The sequence below is a fragment of the Heteronotia binoei genome, chromosome 5 (genome assembly GCF_032191835.1).
Source record: "Heteronotia binoei isolate CCM8104 ecotype False Entrance Well chromosome 5, APGP_CSIRO_Hbin_v1, whole genome shotgun sequence".
NCBI lineage: Eukaryota > Metazoa > Chordata > Lepidosauria > Squamata > Gekkonidae > Heteronotia > Heteronotia binoei.
In genome coordinates, this window is record NC_083227.1 from 125,440,341 (window position 1) to 125,461,347 (window position 21,007).

General features: G+C 44.6%; 1 pseudogene; it reads right to left on the minus strand.

The window, feature by feature from the left end:
* Window positions 1-479: 479 nt before the first annotated feature.
* Window positions 480-12,615, minus strand: LOC132572050 (cell division cycle-associated protein 4-like; annotated as a pseudogene).
* Window positions 12,616-21,007: the final 8,392 nt, after the last annotated feature.

Genomic DNA, 21,007 nt, shown 5'->3' on the forward strand with positions numbered 1-21,007 from the left:
ATGTACATTGTACTTCATGGGGCTAGGGTTACCAGGTCTGTGTTAGAAAATACCTGGAAACTTTGGGGGTGGATCTGAAAGAGGGTGGGGTTTGGGGAGAGGAGGGGCCAGCATGGTACAATGCCATAGAGTCAAAGCAGCCATTTTCTCCAGGGGAGTTGATCTCTGCCAGCAGGAGATCAGCTGTAAAAGCAGGAGATACCCAAGCCCAACCTGGAGGCTGGGAACCCTACATGGGACTGGTTTTTTTCAGGGTTCACATGAGAGATTTGAAAGCAATCCCAGTTAACACTCTCCCTTTATAGTGACACAGATTTGCAAAATATCGTGATTTTTGGCAAGGGATGTTGGAGATCAAGCTATCTGGAAATTTTGCTACTCAGGATCTGACTTCCTCAAAGGATGTTGCCATCATCTTTTGTCCAAAGTCTCAACCAGAATCCTCACAAATGAACACAGACACACAGACATTAAGCTTTTTATAGCTCCAGTAGACTTGAAATGGTTGCTCGAGGAAATGTTTCAGGTACATCAGTGCCATGTTTTTTAATGCCCATCATTCCAAATAATACTGTGTCAAGACTGTAATGAGAACTGGAAAATATTTTCAACATAATTAGGAGTTCCGGTTTCTGTGGTTTCAAACATTTGATTTAATGGTTTATGGATATTTCCTCCATTTTCTGCAGGGTTTTTAATTTCCAAGGTTAGTATTTTTATTAAGATTTTTTCACAGGGCTTTTTTTGAGCCAGAATGCAGTTCCAGCTGGCTTGGCATCAGGGGGTGTGGTCTAATATGCAAATGAGTTCCTGCTGAGCTTTCCCCACAAAAAGACCCTGTGTGAAACAATGGTGATGTCAGGAGGTGTGGCCTAATATGCAAATTAGTTCCTGCGGGGGTTTTCCTACCAAATATGGCCTACACACACACACAATGCACAAGAAAAATATATAAACAATAAAAACAAAAAGAGAAAGAGAAAGAAGAAAAAAGGGAAGAAAATAGAGAAGATAAGCATATCTTTACAGTTTAACCAAATTAAAAAAATATCTTGGCAGAAATGGTTTCTATGGTTTTAAACATTTAATTTAATCTTTTATGGAAGTTTCCTCCATTTTCTGCAGGTTTTTAAATTTTCCATATTTTTTTTTTAAATCTCTTGGAGCTTGTGCTGTGGCATTCTTAACACTGAACTCTCTTGTAACTCTCAGTCTTTTGAGAAGTTGCTATGACCTTGAACAAGCTTTTCTTCAGCTTGCACCTTAGAGGAACAGCAGAGAATATCTGTTAAAACCACATGGCCCAAAGATATTGGTCTTCTATTCTGTACATTTATTATCTATCAAATCCCATCTTGAGTCTTTTTTTCTTGGATCTGTCATACCACATTTGCTATATGGACACCTGATAGAGATTAGGTTTAACATGTATATAATATATACAGATGAAGTTTAACTGAAAACCAAATTCCTCTGATATTTTTATCTCCAGAGTCCAGCAACACATTTTCTCTTCACATATGAGGAAGAATCGCACTGCTACAGGACCAAGCCTAAATCAGACTTTTCCCTGCAGCCGCTGTGACCGGACCTGCCTGTCCCACATTGGTCTTGTCAGCCACCAGCGAGCCTGCAGCAAACGTGGACTATTGCACCCTTCTTAAATCTTCCTTCGCGAAGCCAAGCAGAGAGAGAGAGACACTGTGTAATAATTGCTTTTAATGTAGTTCATCCCCTTTCCCCATATTATAGAACAATATTCCATACAGATAGATCAAAATGGGTAGCTGGGCTAGTTTGTAACAGTAGAAAAGAGTAAGAGTCCAGTAGCACCTTAAAGACTAACAAAATTTGTGGCAGGGTATGAGCTTTTGTGAGTCACTGCTCATTCCTTCATATACAGCTAGAAACCCAGGTCTTCTAGCTGAATCTGAAAAGGTGAGCAGAGATTCATGAACACTCACACATTTTCTTAGTCTTTAAGGCGCTACTGGACTCTTACAATATTCCATACAGTAATCACCATCTACCATTGGAGTAGAGAAGGATGTCTGAGCAGTTCTTGGTCCTGCCTATCATTGGATGTGTTCATACACTCTAAATAATGCACTTTGCAACTGGATTTTTACTGTGTAAGAATAGCAAAATCCACTTGCAGTCACCATGTGAAAGCACCCATTGGTCCCGGTTCCTAAAAGCAACAGAAATGGGAGGCAGCTTGTTGCTGAGATCAAACTTTCCATGAGAGATGCTTGTTACCCAGGGTCAGCCCTGCCACTAGGCAGACTAGGCGGTTGCCTAGGGTGCCGGGAGATAGGGGGCAACAAATTGGGTTTCCCCCCTCTTCCCTAGGCAAAAGGCTAGTTTGCCGCCTTCCCCTCCTCCCTCCCCGGTCAATTTCAGTGCTGGGGAACCGATGCTGGAGCTCCGCACTCCCCAGTGGGCCTTCTGCGGGGCCACAGGGCCTCCCCCATGCCTCCCCCCCCTCACAGCTATGCCTCCTCCTCCCTCCCCTCCTTGGTCAATTTCAGTGCTGGCCAGGAAACTGGTGCTGAAGCGCCCCCGCCCTGCCAAAGACTCACTTAAAGCTAGTGCCACTGGCCTGCTGACCACAGCAGGAAGGAAAGGGCCCACTGCCGCTCCCTCCTCCCACTTCCTTCCCATCCAGGAAGTGGGAGAAGGTGACGGCATACACCCTTTCCTTCCTGCTGTGGCCAGTGGGCCGGCAGCACTGACTTTAAGTGAGTCTTCAATGGGGGGGGGGGTGGCTTTAGATGGCCCGCTGGGGAGCGCAGTGCTTCAGCACCGGTTCCCTGGCTGGCACTGAAATTGACCAGGGAGGAGAGGGAGGAGGAGGCGGGGCTGTGAGGGGGAAGGTGGGGGGGCGGTGCTGCGGCCCCACAGAGGGGGGGTACTGTGGAGGGTGGGCAGGAGTTTGCCTAGGGCGCCTTGCGCCCTTGGGACGCCCCTGTTATTACCATGTAAACAGCAATCTTAACACTGCCCTTATTTCTAAATTGAAAAGGGTATTCACATCTGCTCTTTGGAACTTTTAGAAGGCTGGTGTGAACTGTCACATTCCATAAGGTTTTGAATGTTCTGACTTTTTTAGAGCTATTGTATGATCAGTTAATTAATTTTAGCGATGGCTGTTGTGATGGCATGATTGTGATTTTATCTATGTTGCTTTGAAGTACCTTTGCTGCAGAAAAGAGGCTTATAAAGGTAAATAGATGTAAATAATACTATAATAAGGTAAACAATATTCTGCATTAATTTTGCCTGTAACAGAATATCATATTAATTTAGATCCAACCAGCGCTGGACTTAAGATCAATCAGAAAGCCAGATTCTCTTGAAATGATCCTTATGTTCATGTCAAAGCTCACTTGAATATGACTAGATCACTTTTCTAGCAACAGATAGAAAAAAACCCAACATGGAGTCAAAACTAAAGCATCCAGTGGTTTAGCTCAAAGAGGCCAAATTATTGTGCTGGTCGTCAGAAAGATTACAAGTCATCTGTATTTTCTTAAATACAAGATTACAAGCCTGTAACTGAAATGTGTGATGATGATGAAGATGATGATGATGCATTATTGTACAAACATCTAGGTGAGGCACTTGAAGTCCCTGGGAATTAATTAAAGCTGCTGTTTCTTTGGCTCCCAAGCATCTTCCCCCCTCCCCAATTCAATGTACCACATTTTTTTTCTTCAAGGACTACCTAGAACTGTCCCATGTTTTTTTCAAGGACTACCTAGAACTACCTCAGACTACCTAGAACTGTCCCATGTTATCACAACAGGCTTCAGCTCATGTTTAGAATTTTATGGCTGAGCTGAAATATGAAGATCCGTCTATCACCTTTCCTCCAAAAATGCATGACCTTATAATTTTTTCTATTGAATAGAGTTCCCCAAAATTTCAACAAGACTTCAGAATTACAGGTGGGTTTTGCAAACCCATTGGCAAACTTATGTTCACCAGCCTTTTCTTGTTATAGCCTGAAAGTTCTATTAATCCTAGAATTGAGAAGGTTCATGCCAGGAGTATGAAGTTTGGTATGAAGAATCTCTATAGCAGGCATGTCCAACTTCAAACAGGTCGTGATCTATTTTTTCCGGACAAAAGTGCTGGTGATCTACCACCATGATAAGTTTCAAATTAGTTTCGAATGCGATTTTAACCCACCAAAGTTGGGTTCCACCCCCCCCCCCCCAATTTACAATGTACCTTCTGTCATTTACTGGTAAGCAAAATAAGCAAAAACAAAACAGAGAGATGAAGATCCAGAAAGAACTGCCAACGGTTTTTCTTAAATTTTTATTGTTATAACTTTCTTTAACTGTCTTAATAACTTTTTAAAACTTTTATTGAGTAATTTGTGTTAAATGTAGGTCAAGTATTGATCCAGACTGATCTTGTGCAATCTTTAAAACTTCGCTGTTCCTAATTAGTGAGACGTTTGAGCCTGCATTTCATCCACCAGCTTTTTGAAGTTGGGTGAATATTGCATGAGGGCCAGTCTCAGGGAATCCTGAAGATGTTCATCTGTCATGTTGGAATGCTGTGTACTCTTTGTCATTTTCAGATGGGAAAACGCAGATTCACACAAATAAGTTGAATCGAAACAGGAGTGTACAGCTTCACTGCATCTTCTCAAGTTGGGAACTTTGTCTCTAGGCACTAGCTTTCAAAACGATTCTTGCTCAGCATGGGTCTTGAGAAAAATGTCATTTTTAAGGGTTACTATTTCGTTTTCAAGAGATGCCTTGTTCAATGAGTAATTTTTACTGATTTGAATTCCTGGATAACAGAGCAGATTTCTGTCACATACTTCTCATTCTGAAAAACAAAATTTGGATATTGTCCCAGATGGTCCTAAATATTAGGAAAATGATCAAAAGTGTTGTTTACAAGGTCAGTCATCATTAGCTCAAATTTGCTCTTGTAAGATGAAACTGTACTCATCATCTCGTCAATGCGTTTGTTTTTACCTTGTAGTTCAATGTTCATACACTGAGTTCGCCTGTAAAGTCAGCGAGAAATGCCACTCCTCATCTTCCAACTCTGCTTTGTCATCTCTCTTCTCCTTCAAAAACCTCATTTCATTCAATAAATCATGAAATCTTTGCAGAAATTTGTGCCTACTTAGCCACCTTACATCTGTGTGCAAAATGATTTCCACTGCCCTTTCATCAAGAGTAAGATTGAAAAGCCGTCTTTGAAGTGATCTTCCACAAACTGAATTTCCAATTTTGAAAGTGATGTCCATGACAGTCTTTGTATTGAGTCTCTTGCTTGCCAAAACTTGCTGGTGAATGATGCAGTGGTAAGAAAGGAAATCTGGAAAGTCGTCATGCCGTCTACAGAGATCTATGAAACTGCTAACTTCATCTGTCATTGCTCTTGCTCCATCAGTAGTGATGGAAACAAGTGTATGCAATGGAAAATTACACTTTGTCACAAAAGAATAGAAAGAGCTGAATATTTCCTGACTGGTAGTTCTCCCCTTTAAAGAAATCATTCCAAGTAGTTCTTCTTTAATACTGAAGTCTTCAAAAACCATCCAGATAAAGACTAGTAACTGGGCTATGTCTGTTATGTCTGTAGATTCATCCAGTTGGAATGAGAAAGCAACACAAACTGAAACATCCTCCAACAATTGTTCAGTTGTGTCTCCACACATCTTTTCTCTTTGCCGCACGTTGGTGTTTCTTGACAATTGTACATCTTGAACAGCAACTATGATCTTCCTTATTCTTAAATCCTTCAAAAAGATTGTCTGCTGCTTCAAGAAAACAATCTTTTACAAATTTTCCTTCAGTGAAAGGTTTGCATTTCTTTGCGATCAGGTTGCTGACCTTGAAGGATGCCATGGTTGCATTGACTGAATGTGACTTTGGCTTTGCCATCAACTGTTGCTGTGCAGCCAATTTAGATTTAAGTTCTTTGAGCTTCAGTTTACGAATTTCACTTTTGGGTGGAAAATCAGCATCAAACTCATTGCTATGCAGAGCCTTATAATGACGCTCCAGATTACCCTTTTGGGGCAAGGATACAGCGGCGTTACAAAGTAGACAACACTTGTCTTTCACCATGATGAAGTAGTAGTCCATTTCCCATTCATCATGAAAGTGGTAGGTTTTGCTCTTCTTTGGAACACTCATCTTCGTTATACTGGGGTGGCTGGGGTGCTAAGTTAACACTGGCTGAATCTGGTCCAAAACTGTCACTGTCCCAAAGTATTAAAGATCAACAGGAACTGAAGACCTCTGGATGATGCCAAAACCACACATGCAGTTCTAAAAGTAAAATTAAGCATTCATCATACTGGCACCAATAATCAAATACCACCGCACCAAAAAATCATCAGAAAACCCAAACCATGAGACCAAGTGGGGCTGGTGATCTATCTCTAACCCCTCTGCGATCTACTGGTAGATCATGATCTACCTGTTGGACATACCTGCTCTATAGTAAACAATATGGACCAGTCAGATTTTAGAATATCTGCTGAAATATGGCTTCATTATAGCACTTTAGAGATTTGCAATGATGACAACTTTTCAATTTTTGTGACCAATTTTTGCCAACCCAAAACATAATTTTTGTCTTTTTTTATTCAATAAAAAAATCTAAGAACATCCTAACAGTCTTGTATGAACGTATTTATTGAACATTCCTTGCATGTTAAATTGCTGAGGCTTCATAGTGACCATTTTAATCAATGAGAACTAAAGAAATGGCAAAAACACCTGTATGTTTTGATAGCAAAATACAAAGGGAAGAGCTGGTGACTTGAGTGAGCAGCGCTGGGTTGGTGGAGGAGGTGGGCATACACGGGAGACTCTTGCTCCATTAACAGTCTTATTCAGCTCATGTGCTTTCTCTTCCCTATGCAAACATACCGCAGAAAGCATGATGCAAAGCTTTTGTTAACTGTGGAGCCCAATCTTGATCAGGTTGTTTGAGTTTGGGTTTTTTACTGCAGTTGTTTTAATTTCTTAAATATTTAAACATTTAAAGGTATAACAGACATGATAATCGACTTGACAACAATCATGCCCCTGGGCTGCTTCACAACTGCTGCTGCTGGGCCCAGTGCAGACCCTGGACTGCTTTGCACATGTGCAGAGAACACTACTTTACTGGAAGGGGAGATTCACCATCCGCTCATGTATTTTTTAATGAAGTTTTCAGATTATTCTGTAAACTTTGGGTCACCTCCATGTCATCATAGACTTCCATGCCTGACCTCTATATCTTCATATAAAACACACCAGCATTCAAATGCAAGATATTACAGCTTGGGGCTGGGCGATGTTCTCATTTATGTTCTCATTCTTTGTGTGGCTGTATTGGTTTCATTTCATGCTCATCCCTCCAAAAAAACCATTTAATCTGACACTGATCGTAAGCCAAATTCTGTTGCAATGACTTCAGCAGTTTTGAGTCACTTCAGCATAACTGAGAGCTTAGTCTAACAGCTAGAGGTTTTGTTCTCAAAAAACACAAGCAAGACATTGAGCTGGTGAAGCATGGTGTTGCTCTTTCAAATCTCATGTCAGCCATAGTTAAGAAAAAATGTGCATGAACCCAGCTTGCTGCTGGGCTCTCTCCCTTCTTGTATTGGAATCATGGTCAAACATATACACTAGTTCTCCATGAAAAAAGATTGCTGGTATGCAGGTTAAAAGTTAGTTTTCCCCCTACTAAAATGGATTTAACCCAGAGATACCTGCTGTTACCTGGAATCAAAGATAACTTTTTAGTTAACTATATTTGGCCAAATGCAGGGCTGGATTAACAATTAGGCCAAGTAGGCACTGGCCTATGGTCCCCACACCTTTAGGAGCCCCAGACCAGCTTTTCCCCTGGTTTCCCCCGCTGCTTGCAGCCCTCCCAGCCTGCATGCACAGCCAGCAACTGAGTCACTCTTTGCCCAACTTGCCTGGTGTGGCTGCTGCTGGCATCATCGGCAAGTTTGCCTCTCTGTGTCTCTCCCCTGCAGCATTGTCAAAGGGGCTTTTGAGAAGGTGTTTGCAGGCTGCAGTGGGGGCTGCAGATGGTGGTGGGGCACTCTGAGATAATTTGTGAGGGGCCCCGTGAGATTTTGACTGCCTAGGGACCTCCACAGGGTTTAATCCGGCACTGGCCAAATGAACTATCTTTGCTTAAGAACGTGAGAAAAGGCTTGCTGAATCAGACCAGTGGTTCATCTTGTTCAACATTCTGTCTCGCACAGTTGACCAACCAGTTCCTCTGGAGGTCCAACAACAGGGCATAGAGGTCAAGGCTTTCCCTTGATATTGCCCCCTGGAAGCAAAGTTTAGGATTGGCTCAAGAGATCAATCACCTTTGATATTGATGTTATGCATCGGTTATGTCTTGAAACGTAAGCTAATGTACCGCATGGTGATTACTACAGAGGTGACCAGGGGAAACCCATTGGTCCCCGGATGTAGCTCGCTAGACGCTCCGCCCATCAAGATCTGTGGCGGGAAGTTTGACTGACCAGGATTGGACTGGTCAGACTGGGGGGCAGTTCCAAGAAATGTATATAAGCGGCACCCGGCCCGCGTGTTTGCTCTCTTGTAATGTACCACCAAATAAAGCATGTTGCCTTCAACCCGTCTTGTCACTCAGTACATTACAGTGGCGACGAGGATGGGATCCTAGCCAGGTAACTCCCGAAGAGGGACTTCGCAGACCTGGCTGGAGACAAAGAAGGCACCCCGTCTAGGGAGACGGAAGCACCCGCCGCCGCAGCCACCATGGCTAACCCGGGTGGAACGACGGGTCATCTCGAAGAGTTCAACCCTGCTAAACCAAAGAGGTGGGAGACCTACACGGAGCGGATTGATTGCTACCTTCGAGCAAACATGATAACGGATGACAGCCGTAAGAGAGACGTGCTCCTGAGCATCTGTGGAGAGGCCACATTCAAGATCGCCAAGGGTCTCTCGGCCCCTGCGAGGATCACGGAGAAGATGTACGAGGAGATAGTCCGACTCCTTACTGGGCACTTCTTGCCCCAACCCTCAATCATCGCCTGCTGATTCCTCTTCCACAAGAGGGACCAAGAGGCGGGAGAGACGGCAGCCGAATACCTGGCCGCTCTCTGCCAAATTGCGGGAAACTGTAGCTTCGACAAGCTAGAGGAGGCCCTGAGGGACCGCTTTGCCTGGGGCCTGAGGGACGAAAGACTACAACAAAAGCTCTTCACAAAGGAAGAGCTCATCCTTCAGGGTGCTTTCAATGAGGCCGCCGTGTTCGAGAGAGCCACTAAAGCTTTCCACAACCCGCGGGCAGAAGCCATCCACCAGGAGGAGATGGCGCAGAGCCACCCAGAGGAGGAGGAGACACACCAGTTACGCCGTCAACCAGGGATGTGGCCGAGAGCGACCCAGTGGCCACGAGCGACCGAGAAGCCAGCCACCACCAAGTGTGCCAGCTGCGGGGACCTACACAAGCGTCGGGACTGCCCCTATCGCAACGTGAACTGCAGGAACTGCAGGAAAATGGGCCACATCGCGCGGGCTTGCCGGGCCAAGGCCACCCGCAGACACCAGTCCACCCTCCAGGACTCGACCGAGAACTACTCGACTCCCTCAACTAGCCTGCAGGTAATGAACTTGCCCAGCAACACCCCCGACAAGGTCAAAGTATCGATCAGGATCGAGGGCAGCCCCTGCCTGATGGAACTGGACTTGGGCTCCTCCATCTCCATAATTTCAGAGGAGTCTCTAAGAAAACTGTGCCCACGTGGCCGGCCCAGGCTGCGACCGGCAGGCTTCATACTACGGGACTTCCAAAAGAACCCCATACAGATTCTGGGATGGGCCATGGCAAGGGTGGAGTTTAAGAGCTTTAGGGGAAAACTTGATATGGTCAAATGCCAGCTCACCACACTGCTGGGCCTGGCCTGATTCGACCGTTGGGAATTCAGATCGTGGGGGTGCAGCAGCTGGGGATGCAAGGGTTCGAGCATGTGTGCCGAGAATTCGCAGAGGTGTTTGATGGGGCCCTAGGGTGCTACAAGGGCCCTCCCATATCCTTACCCCTTGACCCCCATGTGCGACCAATACGGCTGAAGGCCAGGTGGGTCCCGTTTGCTCTGAAGCCCAAAATTGAAGCAGAGGTGGACCGTCTCACAGCCCAGGGAGTGCTGGAACCAGTTTCCTATGCCACATGGAAAACCCCGATAGTTACCCTGGTGAAGCCAAATGGGGACGTGTGCATATGCGCCGATTACAAGTGCACCATAAACAAGGCATTACAAGACAACCCATATCCCGTTCCAGTAATCAGCCACGTTTTGACAGCATTAGCGGGGTCTAAAATTTTTGGGAAGCTGGTCTTGGCCCAGGCGTACCAGCAGCTCCCAGTGGACGCCGAGATGGCGGAAGCCCAGACCATAGTGACCCACAGGGGAGCATTTAGGGTGCGGCGGTTGCAATTTGGGGTGAGTGTGGCTCTGGGGGTCTTTCAGAGCCTGATGGATTCTCTCCTCAAAGGGATCCCCGGGGTGCAACCGTTTTTCGACAATGTTTTGATCGCCGCACCAGACGCGGAGGAGTTCAGCAATCGTCTGCGTGAGGTACTCTGCTGATTCCAGGCGGCCGGATTGAAAGTCAAGCGGGAAAAGTGTTCCCTCGGGGTGCCGAGGGTGAAGTTCTTGGGGTTTGCGGTGGACGCTGCAGGGATCCACCCGACAGCCAACAAGAACAAGGCCATAGTGGATGCCTCGGCCCCCACGTGCAAGGCGGAGCTACGAAGTTTCTTGGGGTTATTACATTTTTATCATTTATTTTTGCCCAACAAAGCGGCTATAGCAGAACCCCTCCATAGGCTCCTAGACAAAAATGCCCCGTGGGTCTGGGGAAAGAAGCAGGCAGCCGTTTTTCAGGCGGTCAAGGGACTCCTCGTATCCAATAATGTCCTCCACCATTTTGATGAAGCCCTGCTGGTGATCTTAGCATGCGAAGCATCACCGTATGGGGTGGGCGCCGTCCTGGGTCACCAACTCCTGGATGGGAGGGAGGTCCCGGTAGCCTATCACTCCATGATCCTGACCCCCGCAGAGTGCAACTATGCTCAGATTGATAATGAGGCATTAGCAATCGTGGTGGGGGTGCATAAATTTAATGACTACCTGTACGGTAGACGTTTTACGATCGCCACAGACCACAAGCTGCTCCTGGGATTCCTCACCCCAGACCGCCAGACGCCACAGATTCTGTCACAGCGCGTCCTGCGGTGGAATCAGTTCCTAAACTCTTATTCGTATGCCCTGGTCCACCACCTGGGCAAGGCGATGGGGCACGTGGACACCCTCAGTTGCCTGCCGCTGCTCTCCATGGATCCAGCCCCAGCCCACCATGTAATGCTCTTTGAACCGCTACCGGAGAGACCCCTCCATGCCGCCAAGGTAGCGAAGGCCACGGGGTGGGACAAAATACTCGCGTGGGTTCTTGACTGGGTGGGAAGGGGATGGCCCGAGGGAAAACAGTGCGAGGAATTCAGGGCATTCACAACACACAGGGAAGAACTGTCCACTCACAAGGGGTGTCTTCTCTAGGGAAGCAGGGTGGTGGTTCCCCCCCCCCATTGCGGAAACAAGTGCTGAAGGCCCTACACGAAACTCATCCAGGGATTGTACGGATGAAGACCCTAGCACGCAGCTATGTATGGTGGCTGGGGATGGACGAAGAGATCGAGGGGTGGGTTTGAAGGTGCCAGGCCTGCCAGGAGTCCCGGCCCGAACCACCCAGTGCCCCTGTCCACCGCTGGGAAGCCCATAGGAGGCCGTGGTCTAGGTTACACATTGCATTTGCGGGGCCATTTCAGGGCCAAACATTCTTCATTCTGGTGGACACTTACACCAAGTGGTTGGAAGTTATCCCCGTAGCTTCAACCTCAATGGTGGCGGTGGTCTGGGCGTTGCACAGGGTCCTTTGCACGCACGGGATTCCCGACACCACCGTCTCGGATAATGGGACCGCGTTCACCTCCCGGGAATTCCGGGAGTTTTTGCAGAGATATCTAATACAACACATATGGTCCGCCCCCTTCCATCCAGCCACCAACGGCCAAGCGGAGCGGATGGTGCGCATCACAAAAGAGGCCCTGGGATGCATAGTGCAGGGGGACTGGGACCACCACCTGGCCGCCTTCTTATTTGATAATAGAATCACCCCCAACCCCATCACTGGGGTGAGCCCAGCTGAGTTGTTAATGGGGAGGAAGCTGATCACAAGGTTAGACCGGTTGCACCCCGACCGGGCCACTGAACTCCGCAGTTCCCCCGAGATCAGGGAGGCGGCTAGGGGGTTCTTCCCTGGGGATCCGGTGTACGCAAGGAACTACGCAAGCGGCCCCAAGTGGGTAGCGGGCCGGGTGCTATGAGTGACCGGGTCCTGCCACTATGACGTCTCAATGGAGGGGGGCCACATCCTGTGGAGGCATATAGATCAGATGCGCCGCCACACCTTGCCGGAAGAGCTGGCTGTAGTAAGGAATGGGGATGAACCAACAGCCGCAACCACACTGAGAGTTAACCCGCCCATGCTGACCACTCCAACTGCACGGGTGGAAGAGCAGTACCATGGTGGGGGCAACCCCCAGGAGTAGGGGCACCAGAAGGGCAACAGGTAGCGGACAGCCCTATGCCGGCGTCACCCCCACGCGGGGAAACCGCCGCCCCGTCCTCCGCAGCAGCCGCGGCCCCATTAGCTTTGGTGGCCGCTCCTACTCCACAAGTAACTCCAAGAAGGTTGACCAGGGAATGCAAGGCCCCAGCATATTTGCAAGACTATGTGTCCTAAACTAGGGGGGGAGGAGTGTTATGTCTTGAAATGTAAGTTAATGTACCGCATGGCGATCGCTACAGAGGCGACCAGGGGAAACCCACTGGTCCCTGGATGTAGCTCGCTAGACGCTCCGCCCATCAAGATCTGTGGTGGGAAGTTTGACTAGCCAGGATTGGACTGGTCAGACTGGGGGGCAGTTCTGGGGAATGTATATAAGTGGGACCCGGCCCGCGTGTTCTCTCTCTTGTAATGTACCATCGAATAAAGCATGTTGCCTTCAACCCGTCTCGTCACTCAGTACATTACAGCATCCATCCATGCTGTTCATGTACATGGTTGTAGGGCTTCCCACAGTTTCTGTCCTAGATTTCAGACTTTGGGTTCTGTGGTCCTCTGATATGATATCCTATATCTTGACTAAAAGACAAAGGATACCACGGAAAATGGAAAAAGCAGTGTGAACCAATCTCTGGTTTGTTTCATCATATATTCAGATCAATTTTCTGACATGATGCTGTCACCAGTTTTTCCTCACATAGCTTATTCCATGCTGAAAATCATTATGACTGTTTCAAAGATAGGGTTGTCAACTCTAGGTTGGGAAATTCCTATAGATTTGGAGGTGGAACCTGAGAAGAGGGGCTTCAGTGTGGTATAATGTCATAGAGTTTTGTCTCCAAAGTAGCCATTTTCTCCAGGGTAACTGATCTCTGTAGTTTGGAGATCAGTTGTCATTCTTCAAGCCCCACCTGGAGGTTGGCAACCCTACCTTAAATGCTACTTTTCTATGCTCAGGGAGTTTTATGTAATGAAAAAGATTCAATTATATGAGTTTTCATCTCACTAAAATAAGATCCCTCAGTATTTCACTGGCTTCTGTGATGTAAATATTTGAGGTCTAATATTTGGAATTCTAAGTACACTGTTCTAAACTGTATTACATGTTACATATTTCATAACTAAATTACAAGGCAGATCCCACTGAAATGTAATATTTGAAGAAGGAGGAAAAGCAATAATAAAAATCAATACAGAATTCTTTTTTATAAGGTGATTACAATTTTGAAAAGGGAAGAGAAGGGGCAGAGATATTTGGCTGTCAGGAGTCTGGAAGAGGGTTTTAAGATATAGGCCCACTTTTCCCTAAGGTGGTTAAAACTGTGTCTTGGTATTAGGGGTGCCAGCCCCATGATGGGATCAGTTTACAGCTCATCTCCAGGCTGCAGTTGTCAGTCCCTAGAGAAAATAGATCCTTTGGAGGGTGGCACTGTACCCCACTGAGATCCCTGTCCTCCCCAGGCTCCACCCCCAAATCTCCAGGAGTTTCCCAACCTGGATCTGAATCCCCCACACTTCTGCTGATGGCAACCCAGTTGGTGTGTCAGTTCCAACCTTTCTTTTAGGGAAGCTGGACTGAATCTGAACAAAAACAAATCTCTGTGTTGTCTTTAACTTAAACTTGAACTGAACTTGTAACCACATCAGTTTATAATCAGTTCAAATAAGTGTCTTGATGCTCAGAGCATTAGGATCAGCAGGTTCTTTTGAGGTGTAAAATGGTTATCCAATCTGAGAGAGATGATAAAACATACCTATATTTTCTGGGAAATCATTACAGAGGGAGGCAGAAACGGAGAGGGAGTGTCTGTTTTTCTGTCTCCTCCTCTGCATTTCACCCCAGTTGATCCCAATCATCAGATTCACAGATGAGGACAAGGGAAAAAACTATTACGTGGATAATTTGAGATTTCTTTTTTTTTTAAAGATTCCAAATGATGACCTGAACATAACTGTTGTTTAAACCAGAAATATCTGGCTAGTTCTCATCTGATCTGATACTATGAGTGGAAGGATTTCTAGAAAATATTTCACTACACATTTTATTTCACATTTACCAACAACTCTGCATGATGTGTGGTAAAATTCCCCTTACCAATCAGTAAGACAAGAAGAGTGCACAGACCCACAAAAGAGGGGAAATCTTACTTTTCCACACCAGACCTGCTTTCTCCGACCTCTACCCATCTACCAAACTGCTTAGTTTTCCTACCTTCTTCCTGTTCCACCCATCCATTGTTTCCTGTCTCTCAAATGCAACCATTTAGTTTTGGGTAGAGTTTTTTTTAAAAAAATAATAATAACAAGGAACCTGTTTAGGCGGCAAGTGCATTTATGCTCGCACCCTAATTAGGGTGCATTTATGTTGATGCACCCTAATGCATTCGAAAGGGCTCTGTGGGATTGGATCCTTCCTGGTGGCTTGTTAGATGGTCTAGTCACTAGTGGAAGACTGGCATGACTGTCTTTCCATAGCCATCAACATGGTAGCCCCCCAGAGTCCTCTTCACCCTTGTGATCACTCAGCTCCTTGGTATTCCATGGAGCTGAGACAGATGAAGCGAGAGCTGAGATGGCTAGATAGAATGTGGTGAAGTGCTCACAATGAAGCTTCAGGAGCATCCTTTAGACCCTTTGTTCAGACCTATGCAATGGCTATGAAGGCTGCAAAGAAGGAGTTTTGTGCAACCTCCATTGCGTCTGCAAAATCATGCCTGGCACAATGATTTTGATTAATTTGATCTTTGATTTCTTTGCCTCAAGGCATTCCAAACACTAGGGAATTGGCTATTGGCTTTGAAGCTTTCGCGAATCATTTTGCAACCACATTTGATACAATATGTGAACTGGAGGCTCCTTGCCCATCTCTGGGTCCAGTCTTGGACCAGTTCAGCCCACTCTCTCAGGAGGAGGTTTTGACAAGACCCTGGTGACTGTGAAACTGACCACTTGCCCCTTGATCCCTGCCCATCATGGCTGGTGAAAGCCAGTGGTGATGAGGTTGCGATCCTCCTATGGGAGATCATCAATGCTTCCCTGTTATCAGGGATGTTCCTGGGGGCTTTGAAGGAGGCAGTGGTTCATCCTCTCCTGAAGAAACCATTTTTGGACCCTACGGCCCTTACTAACTACTGCCCAGTATCAAATCTACTATTCTGGGGAAGGTAGTGGAGAAGGCAGTGGCAATGCAGCTCCAGGCTTTCTTGGAGGAAACTGATGCCCTGGACCCCTTCCAGCTTTCACCCTGCCCATAGGACAGAGAGAGTGCTGGTCACCTTAGTAGATTGTCTCCAGAGGCATCTGGATTATGGTAGTTTTATGGTGCTGATACTGTTAGATCTGTCAGCGGTGTTCAATATGGTCAACCACAAGGTGTTGGCCCACTGCCTCACCAATGCAGGGGTTCGGGGATTAGCCTTGTAGTGGCTGACCTCTTTTCTCCATGGTCAGGGACAGAGGGTGGTTCTCGGGGGGGGGGGGGGAGGATTGTCCCAGATCCGGTGGAAAAGGAGTCGAAAGAAATCAAAATGGAGACATTGTGCACAGTTATAAAAAGGAGGCAGAAATCAAGCTTGAGTAAAGTTTGTACAGGAGGAAGTGATGGTGTGGAGATCCCATCACATTTAATAAAATGGATATATATGCTAAAGGGAAAAAAGGCAGACTACTTCAAGAAGATTAAGTCTTGGAAAACTTTTAAAAAGAAGGGATTATAAACTGTTGCTCTTTCTTGTAACTGGTTAACATTGAATTTTTCTTGTAACTGCTTAACATGGAATTAACAAAAGGGAACTGGCATGTGGCCTTGAAACAGATTGGAAATGACAAACGTGATTTTTAGAGACGCATGATTTTGAAATGGCAAATGAGACTTTTAGAATCTGAATGCTTTTTTCCTGTTTGTTATGGGTTCCATATTCTTAAAACTAATCGATTTCATAGAGAGTGGGTTATAGAGAGTTATGATTTTTTTCCATGAGTAAGATAAATAAGTGAGATAAAGGAGGCCATTTTTATTTAGGGATTCTACTTTTTCCTTATAAAGCAAGTTAATAGGGTTATAGAGATTGTATGATTTTTTACCTAGGTAAAATAATAAGCATGGGAAATTAGATTGTCACTGGTTATTAAATGTGTGTGTGTTTTTAGAGCAATATGAGTCTCCCAAAAGTTTAATGAAGTTAAATATTTAAATACTTAATCTAGACAAATAATTGATTTGGGTCAATTTACAATCAGGTGGACAACAAAGGTATTTAAAAATTTTAAAGATCTGCTCTTGGTTATTTTTTATTTTTCTTTCTTTTTAGCAATAGATTCTGTTGTTATTGAAACAGATAAAGTAATATCTGTTAAGTTCTATTTTGGTCCTTTGCTATTTTTTTTTTTTTTAATCTCTGTTGGAAATAATTAAGGTAGTGTTAAGGATAAAGAGATTGTGTTCATCTTCTCTCCTTATGATTATTGTTAGTATGGTTAAAGTTAGTGCTTATTCCTAATATGATTAAAATAAGTACTGGGTTTTATTTTGTGATTGGTTTCTTTGCTTTTCTTGTTTGTGGACATTAAAGATGAATACTATAGATTTACATTATAAATAATAATTAGTAAAATATATAATAAAATAATAAGACTGTAGAATGTAATGGTTGGAGTGGGTTAAAATTTAAGACTTGCAGGTAGAAAGAATTTAGGATCAGGTTTGGAAGGTAGAAATATAGCAGCTTTATTTACTGCTTCTTTTTTTCTTTGTCTTGTTTTCTCCCCAACTCCCTCCCCTTTTTTGCTTCTGTATCCCTGCACCATTCCTTCCCCTTTATACTGAAATTGAATAAAAATTTAAATACAAAAAAAAATAAAATAAAAACTCATTCTAGCATCGGACCCAGTACTGAGCCCTGTGGTACCCCATTGCTTACCATCCTCCATTGTGAAAATTGCTCATTGATACTCTCTGTTTCCTATTATTTAGCCAGTTTTTGATCCACAAGAGGACTTGTCCTTTTACCCCATGACTCTTGAATTTACTAAGGAGCCTTTGATGAGGAACTTTATTAAAAGCTTTCTGGAAGTCAAGGTAAGCAACATCTATTGGTCCCCTTTATCCACATGTTCGTTCACCCCCTCAAAGAACTCTAACACGTTACTGAGACAAGGTCTTCCCTTACAGAACCCATGCCGAGTCTTCCTCAATAACTTTTGTTCATCAGTGTGCCTACTCATTCTCTCTTTGATATTGGTTTCCACCAACTTTCCCAGCATTGAAGTCAGACTGACTGGCCTGTAATTTCCTGGATCTCCTCTGGAACCCATTTTTAAAGATGGGGGTGACATTTGCTACCTTCCAGTCCTCAGGAACAGAGGCAGATTTCAAAGAAAGATTACATATTTTTGTCAGGAGATCCACAATTTCACCTTTGAGTTCTTTCAAGCTCCATTCGTTTTGTCTGCCCTTAGCTGTGATGGGTACTCAGAAAATCAAGGAACAACCTGACTGCTCATTCACAATGATTAAGACCAGATTCCCACAAGATTCTGTTGGGTGGGGTGATCAGAACTGTACATAGGTTTTCTAAATATAGCAGTACCACAGGTTTTTATAGCAGTGTATATTTGCAATTCTTTGCTTCTTGGATAAATAATAAATAAATATACCTTCAATGAGCTAAAATTGTATTTTCTTTTCCTGCTAGGCAAGTTACAGTATTTTTTGCACCATAAGACTCACTTTCCCCCCCCAAAAAAAGTGGAGGGAAAAGTGTGTGCGTCTTAAGGAGCGAATACTGCAAAAAATTCACACAAATGCCTCTAAATTCACACAAACGGCTCTAAAAACTAGGTGCGTCTAATGCTCAGGTGCGTCTTATGGAGCGAAAAGTAATAATATTTGAAGACTTGAAATTCATTCTGCCTTCTCACAATATGGCTGACAGAGTCCTGGAGGATGTGCTATTAGTGCCTGCAAATAATTTCTTCAAACATTCTTTCTCAAGCTAAATGTCTGTAGTAGCATTTGTTCTATATGAACTACATTGCAAGCATAATTGTTTGATATTAATCTGTACGGAATGTATCTCAGCCAAATTCAAAATTAGCTGAAATGACCAATCTGGAATGAAACTGAAGAATTAAAAAACACTGAACCTGATCAGGAACCAGGAGCAACAGTTTGAAAAGGAAATTCTTTATATGACCAAGGGTATGTTACACAAAACAGACCTTTTTTTAAAATAATAAGACTTCATAATAAATGGCGAAGAGAAAGTATTATGAATTATGTCCAAAAAAGGAAAAGAAAAACATAGAAAGGAAAAAGCACAGGTTTCCTAGACATTTATGGACATATGTGGATAATATTAAGGAGTTCCTTCAATAAAAAAAGCCCTTTTGAGAATAAATTGAAATGACAGAAACTATGCCCCTACTTTTGTGATGTTTGGCACAAATACACAATCTCTTTGAAAAACACAGTGTATACAGCACACAAAGCAAACCCTTGCTCATTTCTTTTCCAGTCCCATTGTGTTAAATAGGACTCACTCCCCAAAATCATTGATTGATTTGCAGCCAAGTAAGGTACAGTAAAATAAAGGAAAATCTTTGGGAACAATCAACAAGTGATGGTCAGAGCCTAATTCATGACTTTTGGCTCTCTGGCTTGGGTCCATTCTACTCAAACACGTCTTCTGCGCACAAGATGTTGTGAATTTAAAATGCATTCTCCCACCTGTACAGTTGTATTAAAATTGTCTTCCTCCTTTCATGCTCATCTATCTGACAGAAACAACTCAGTGCTTCTTTAGGTGTTCAGTAAGCTCATATAGGAGTAAAAGTGCTCAGAAGTAAACCTCTCTCTGTTATCAACAGAGAAGCAGTTTGATCCCTGTCCAAAGTTGCTAGAGTCTCGAAATGGAAGTATTCTGACACTCCTACCTCAGAAACTGAATTCAACCATCCCACCTTGCAGTGCCTTCTACAGCAGGGGTCCCCAACCCCCGGGCCATGGACCAGTCCCGGTCCGTGGCCTGTTAGCAACTGGGCTGTGAGTTGTATAATTATTTTATTATATATTGCAATGTAGTAATAATAATAATAATAAGACATTGGATTTATATCCTGCCCTCTCAGAGCAGCTCGCAATCTCCTTTATCTTCTTCCCCCACAACACACAGCCTGTGAAGTGGGTGGGGCTGAGAGAGCTCTCTCAGAAGCTGCCCTTTCAAGGACAACTCTGCAAGAGCTATGGCTGACCCAAAACCATTCCAGCAGCTGCAAGTGGAGGAGTGGGGAATCAAACCCGGTTCTCCCAGATAAGAGTTTGCGCACTTAACCACTACACCAAAATAAAGTGCACAATTGTATCATCCTGAAACCATTGCCCCTCCCCCCCAGTCCATGGAAAAATTGCCTTCCACAAAACCGGTCCCTGGTGCCAAAAGGGTTGGGGACCTCTCTACAGGACTGATTTGTGCCACCCACCTTTTATTTCTGTTTTGTTAATATCAGTCCTATCTAGAACATTTTGGCCAGGTTCTTAGCAATGTACCCTCTAAGCTGCAGAGTCTTGTGAGCAAACATTCTACTTTGTGAGCCACTGGTATTAAAGCTGTGAGCTACTGCATAAATTATTGTGCTCTGGGGTCATCCTTCCTGAGCTAAGACAAAAATGTATGAGCTGGAGGCTAAAAATCTGTGAGCTAGCTCACGCTAACTCGGCTTAGAGGGAACACTGGTTTCTAGTGACCCAGTTCCCTCCACCTTCCCTTTGGTTTGCTTGGGATCAGGCATCCCATCTGGGAAAGTCTAGTGTTTCTGCTTTCACCACTACTGCTATTACAGTTGCTAGTAAAATCGGCAGTACATATTTCCAGAGTGTTACAGTGATGTTGTGGGCAGTGCTTCAGGATCTACTTGGGACAGGGAAACCTTGCAGCATATGCAGAAGTCCCACTGAATTCAATGGAGCAGCATAGGATTGCCATCCTAGACTCACTGTGTGGTCTTGAGCAGAGCGGTCAGCCCCAGTCTTGGGAGAGCCAAGATGATGCGGCTATGAGGGTTGGCTTAGGATACAGAAGATCCAGGATCAAATGTCTGCTTGGTGTGAAGCTCACTAGGTGGCCTTGGACCAGTTTGCTTTTCCTATTTCACAGGAACTGTTTTGTGAATAAAAACATGTCTGACTGGAAAACTTCAATCATAATTAGAACAGGGACTGAATTAGAGGTAATTGAACTGGTTTGGGTGGTGGTGGTGAGTGATTTTGGAAGTTTGTCCTTCACGGGAAATGAAGGTGTGCAAGTCTGATTAAGTACTTTCTTGCTATCGTGGTCCCACACTTAGAAGACTTA